Raw genomic sequence first — 5730 nt, forward strand, 5'->3', positions numbered from 1 at the left:
TTCAATCGGAGTGCTTCCCGAAGTTGTTCTTCCTTGTTCCTCTTTTCTAACAGAGTGTTTTCAACTTCGTTCATCTCCGTTCTATTCCTTTCTCGAAATGGCTTAACATTTTCAAGGTTCTTTGGTTTCACTCATTGGTCAAAGAAGCAATTAATTTTACCTCTTCTCTTTCTTTTCCGTTTCCCTCCAGTGCCATCCTAGATCTCGGGACGAGATCCTCTCGTAGTGATGGAGTGTTGTGACGCCCCGAGACCGACGCTCCAGAAGACTTCCAGCTATTCCGAGTTTCGCCGTGTGTTTCTTTTGTGCTTGCTCTTTTATTTTTTTGCATTGCATCATGTCATTAACCTTTGCATCTCAACTCAACTAATAAATTGCATAGATGGTTGATCTATTTAAATCGAGGGAAGGGTGACTTCTCTTTACTAGATGACCAGTTGCGCCAAATGGCGCAAAGACCCGTTTAAAACCATATTCGTGTTGAAAATATTTGCATTTTTTCAATAAGTGTATATTTGAGTGGTTATGGGGACCTCTCCCAGGTTGAACTTCCTTACAACAATCATTCTTCACCTTAGCCTTTGTACCTTCCTGGAAAACAGAATAAGAACACGATTACTCAAAATTAAAACCCTATAAGGGATTATTGCAATACGAAGCTAGCACTGATACACAAAAAAGACTAGATTGCTCTAACTAAAGTAAGGGATGACCGAACTCATCCAATATCTCTGTCGGGATGGTAAACAGAATACGTAAATGATTACTTAAGTAGTTCACTACTTGCTCCAGCGCCCACTTCCTAAAAGATCTCAGCTTCGCACCTAAAGCAGGCCAACAACTGTAGCTATTTTTTTTAATGAATTTTGGTATGATTGAAGAAAACTCTCACCATATTTTAAGATCCCTTCCAGCCTCCTGCTCTAACAAAACACACATTGTAATTAATCCAGCAACGACTTCATCGGAGCAACATAGACATAAATATATATATTCTACATGCACCAGGATATCAGGATGTGGTGACCTTGGTCTCCATGATCCTTGACATCACAACCATGGAAAGAAACAATTAGCTACTTGACAAAATGACGGCAGCGGCCCAATGTCGAGAAAAGGAGGAGGAACCACAAGACATGCCTTCTTAAATTTTATCAAGGTTATAGATACAAAATAACATAGCTCATGAACAGAATCTAAATAGGCAACCAGGAGCATGTGGGACGGAAATAACTATGTGGCACATGACAGCTAGAGCAGCAAAGAAGAAACATGATTTATTGGCTTACCTATTTTGAATACCCGCAAAAAAATTGAATTTCTTTCATCTCAAATGTGTAAGAACACAACTTTTGTAACCCTGTGAGACACCATTGTAATCAAATACCACATGCGTCCTACCATAATGCCATTCATTAAATTATGCCATCACCTGCTGTAAAAATAGGGGAAATAATATTAAGACTTGAACATGACTGAGAGGCTGAACGGGGATTAGTTAAAATAGAAATCTAACTGTGTGGATATCTTTCGCATGGCCACAACGACCTGCATGATAAATGAGAATCCCTGAGCTAAACACGAATCAGAAAACCAGCTAACACAATCCACAGGGCCTTCCATTACTCTCCGCGTGACTTTTAGCTAACCAGGTTCTGAATGAAAGGCAATCCCTCCGTATCTTTGCAATGCCCCTTGAAAATAGAGAATGAGAGTCAATATAGATTAAAATATTGCCAATTCATTACTCACAAACCGGCTACATATGTTTAAATTTAAGGCTCTAAAGGAAAAAAGGCGTGAGAAAATGCTACACACACACGAAAAGACGAACAAAAAGGACAGGAAAAGCAGCCAAAGTATACCTTCAGCTTCAGTCGAATGGTCTGATTGAGTTCCTGGCCAAATTGTTCATACATCCTCATCTGCAGCTATCTAAGGCACAAGGCAGTGAGTGGAGAACAAACATTCAAATAAACCACTGTGTGAGTATATAAATGAGACGCATACCCAACCAAATGAGGGAATTAAGCTGGATTGTTTCTTTTCATGTAATACTAACTGAATGACCAATTATAGGAGCAGATGCATTTAAAGCCCTAGTATGGACAATAGGTATGTCATCTGAATACATTAGAAGCCTACAGGGAAATTATATATGAAACGAAGCAATCAATCTAACCATCAAAACTTTAATCCCGAATAAGAGATATCCCATTTGTAAATTATTCAATGATATCAGAAATGGGAGGGTGAAACACACTGGCAAGATGATCCTGGCTGAGAAATTAGGAGCCCAAGGAGAGAGGCCCGAAAGGTCAAGCCATCAACGTCAAGCAACACTGCTTTTTTCGAGCTGATATAACCACTGTTGCCGACTGTGTGACCTTTTTAACGCTCATAATTAGTCTCTCAAATTACCTAATCCTACAATTATTCTCCAAACCTGAGAGCTTGCAACACACATATGTGTGAAGCCTGAAGTGGCCAATCGAGCAAGAAACACTCGGGGAGGACCACCCAGGGAACATAGTTAATACTAAGGATAATACTGTCTATCCAAACTAAACAAAAAACATTGCACTACAACAGAGAATAATTAGGGACAATTTCACTATGTACAATGCATTGATAAATATAAAAAAATATGCCTGAAAAGAACCAGGTTCAGACGGCTTCAGATATATCAACAAAGTAGCAGTATGCCTAGGAGCAAAGATAAAACTTCATGTCACTGTATGGTCCTCTTGCGCCGAAATAAAGAGTGATGCTCAAGATAGCTAATCTCAATGTATAGGACCACCCAGGGAACACAGTTAGTTTCATGCTTTCATGTTTATGACCCTGTCATAATATGGTCACAATATGGTCCTGTCGCACTTGAATACCACTGAACCCAGGGCGACAAATTTAGTTTCCAACATTCAGGTTTACACATCCAAAAAAATAAGTAGTCTGCAGGTTCAGTTGCAAGATCAAAGTTAAAAGCACCACAAGATTAGATAACACTACATATCCAGAATTCAGTTCAACCCGTCTTTCTCTAACCGGTCAAGGGCCTTAAGAGTTCGAAATCACTCCAATTTATTTATCGTGTAAAGGAACCATCTCAAACAACAAGCCTAATTTTACTCTTGCTATATTTTCCTATGGTTGTCAATACAGCGAGCAGGCGAACCCCAAAACATATAGGCAGCCAACCTGACCGCACAAACACACGAGCTTATGAATGTGTACGTACCTTATCATGAAAGACAACAACTACCAATTTTCTGTATGGTGCTCTTGTCCTCAGGAAACAGAAAAGTCAGTTATATACAAGGAACATGTACGCCAGTTAGTAAGGCGTAATTTCAGCGCTAGAAGTAGGAAAGAGAGCTGCAAAAAGCACCCAGTTTCGACAGTTCCAACTACTAATTTTCAGAAAAAGAAAGCAAAACGCAAAACCAAAACAATAGAGAAGCTTTATCAGAGTAGTGCGCAGGAAAAAAAATACAGAGTCACGGGTAGATTAAGTTGAATGCATGTGTATCATATTAATAAATAAACGGGGTAAGCACAAATTTACAGAAACTTATGATAACTACAATATATTGTGCAAGCATGTATTCTGCAGTATGGAAAACACCATCAGTGTTGCATATGGAGCACCTGTACTATCACATACTGAGTAGTAGGTCAGATTCGCTTGCAAATTTCAGTGTTGGATAGGAGTAGTTCCCAGCGTACAATGAAGTTTTCTAACGGTCTATTTTGTTCGCAGTGATCGTTTCCTCCCAGACAAAGCAATCGACCTGGTTGATGAGGCGGGATCTCTTGTCAGGCTACGCCATGCCAAGGTACTACAGATGTTTTCGAATGGTGATGCACCTAAATATTTTCCAAAATGTCTGAATCTGAATTTACAAGATGTCTGAATCTGAATTTTGAACTATGCTGACAGCTACCTAAGGAAGCTAAAGACCTCGCCAAGAAGCTCAAGGAAATCACCAGACAGAAGAACGACGACATCCGCTCCCAGCAATTTGAGACGGTAATCTTCTCGTCTACAGGTCAACCTGAAATGCACACCTTATAGGAGGATGCTAATTATGTGAATGGTTATAGGCCGGAGAGCTTCGCAGCCAAAGGCTGGAGCTCAAAATCAAGATCATGTCGCTGGTGGACAAGAGCAATGAGGTGAGCAAGGCAGAGGTGGAGTCGGGAGCGTCGGTTGGCCCAATGGTGACGAAGGCGGACATCCAGCACATCGTCACATCGCGGACCAGCGTCCCCGTGGAGAAGGTCTCTGTGGACGAGTCCAACCAGTCGTTCAAGATGGAGGAGACCGTGCACGGGCGCGTCACCGGCCAGGACGAGGCCGTCAGGGCCATAGGCCGCGCCATCCGCCGTGCGCGCGTTGGGCTCAGGAACCCCAACCGGCCGGTGGCCAGCTTCAATTTCGCCAGCCCGACGGGCGTGGGCAAGTCGGAGCTGGCCAAGGCGCTGGCAACCAGCTACTACGGCTTAGAGGAGGCAATGGTCCAGCTGGACATGAGCGAGTTCATGGAGCAGCACACGGTGGCCAAGCTCATCGGCCCCCCTCTCGGCTACGTCAGCTGCGGACGAGTCGAAGGCAAGGATGACGGCTCGAAGATAAGGCTTGTGAGGAAGGCAGCTGGAGAGGGCAGAGGGGAGAGATGGTGGCGGCAGCTGGAGATGGCGAAGGGGAGAGATGCTGTTCCTCTTCCTCTGGGCAGCCCTCATCTCTAGAGCCGCCGACGCCATGAGAGGGCTCCTCCGCCCGGATCCAGGCGCAACGAGGGTCACTGGAGGAGCGGCGAGGCGAGCTCGGGACGGGCCTCCTGCGGTGGGGTTCGTCTGCGGGGGAGAGAGATGGGTGTCCACGAGTGGAGCGCTGCCGCCTGCGCGCACTGGCCGGCCTGCACTTGATCCAGAGGGGAGGTGGGTAGGGTTGAAAGGGAGGAGAAGGGAGAGAGAGAGGGGAGGGGAGGAGGCGATGGCGGAGGCGAGAGGAGGAGAGGAGGAGACAGGAGAGGGGAGGAGGCCATGGCGGAGGCGAGAGGAGGGAAGATGGGGCGCTCGGACCGCGCTGCTACAGTAACCCTGTTCATGGCGAATAAAAGGAGACGTGGCCGGTGCCGCTAGTTGGGCGCATTGGCTTATGCTTTATATGTTCAATAACATACCCTCTCAATATTAGGGAGCTACGATAAATAATCCATTCATATGGAATCACCTAAAACACACTTGCAAAATTTCTTCATGCCTTTGTTATCTCGCTTCTTCACCTCGAACTTTGTCCGTAAATTTTTTCGTCATTTTTCGGAGCTCCACCAAAAATCCGAACATTTTTGAACCTTCCTTTTACCATGTCCCAATTCAAACCCATTTAAATTTAATTCAAATGAGTTTAAATTTATATCTTTCAATCTTCGCCTTTTCTAATTTTCTCGGACCGAGCATATTTTTGGGAGTCCAAGAAAATTAATCACATACCCAAATTCTTCCTCTAACCTTCTCTTCTCTCTTTTTTTTCTCTTGTTTTTCTCTGTTTTTGTAAAGAGAAGAATTAAGAGGGAGAGAGAGAGCCCAGCCTGGCCATTTGGGCCTCCAGCAGCCCCGTCCTACCAGTGGCCCAAGGCCTAGCCGGCCCCTGTCTATCTAACCCTAGCCTCGACCCACATCTCCCTCGCGCACCCTCTCTCTCGTTCCCTCGCGCCGCCAGAG

The 5730-nt window shown here is 44.5% G+C and overlaps 1 long non-coding RNA gene across 4 annotated transcripts; it reads right to left on the reverse strand.

Annotated features, from left to right (window-relative positions):
• Nucleotides 1–462: 462 nt before the first annotated feature.
• LOC119268617 lies at nucleotides 463–5124 on the reverse strand. Of its 4 annotated transcripts, none has more exons than XR_005133239.1 (3): nucleotides 1866–5124; nucleotides 1290–1694; nucleotides 463–591 (listed from the first exon to the last, which is right to left on the reverse strand). It is a non-coding gene; the product is annotated as an uncharacterized LOC119268617 (long non-coding RNA). The 4 variants fall into 4 exon arrangements; XR_005133238.1 differs by lacking the exon at nucleotides 463–591 and having other exon boundaries at nucleotides 598–1435; nucleotides 1517–1694; nucleotides 1866–5122; XR_005133241.1 differs by lacking the exon at nucleotides 463–591 and having other exon boundaries at nucleotides 598–1435; nucleotides 1549–1694; nucleotides 1866–5120.
• Between the last annotated feature and the right edge of the window lie 606 nt (nucleotides 5125–5730).

This window comes from Triticum dicoccoides, chromosome 3A (genome assembly GCF_002162155.2).
Source record: "Triticum dicoccoides isolate Atlit2015 ecotype Zavitan chromosome 3A, WEW_v2.0, whole genome shotgun sequence".
In the NCBI taxonomy this organism is placed as follows: Eukaryota; Viridiplantae; Streptophyta; class Magnoliopsida; order Poales; family Poaceae; genus Triticum; species Triticum dicoccoides.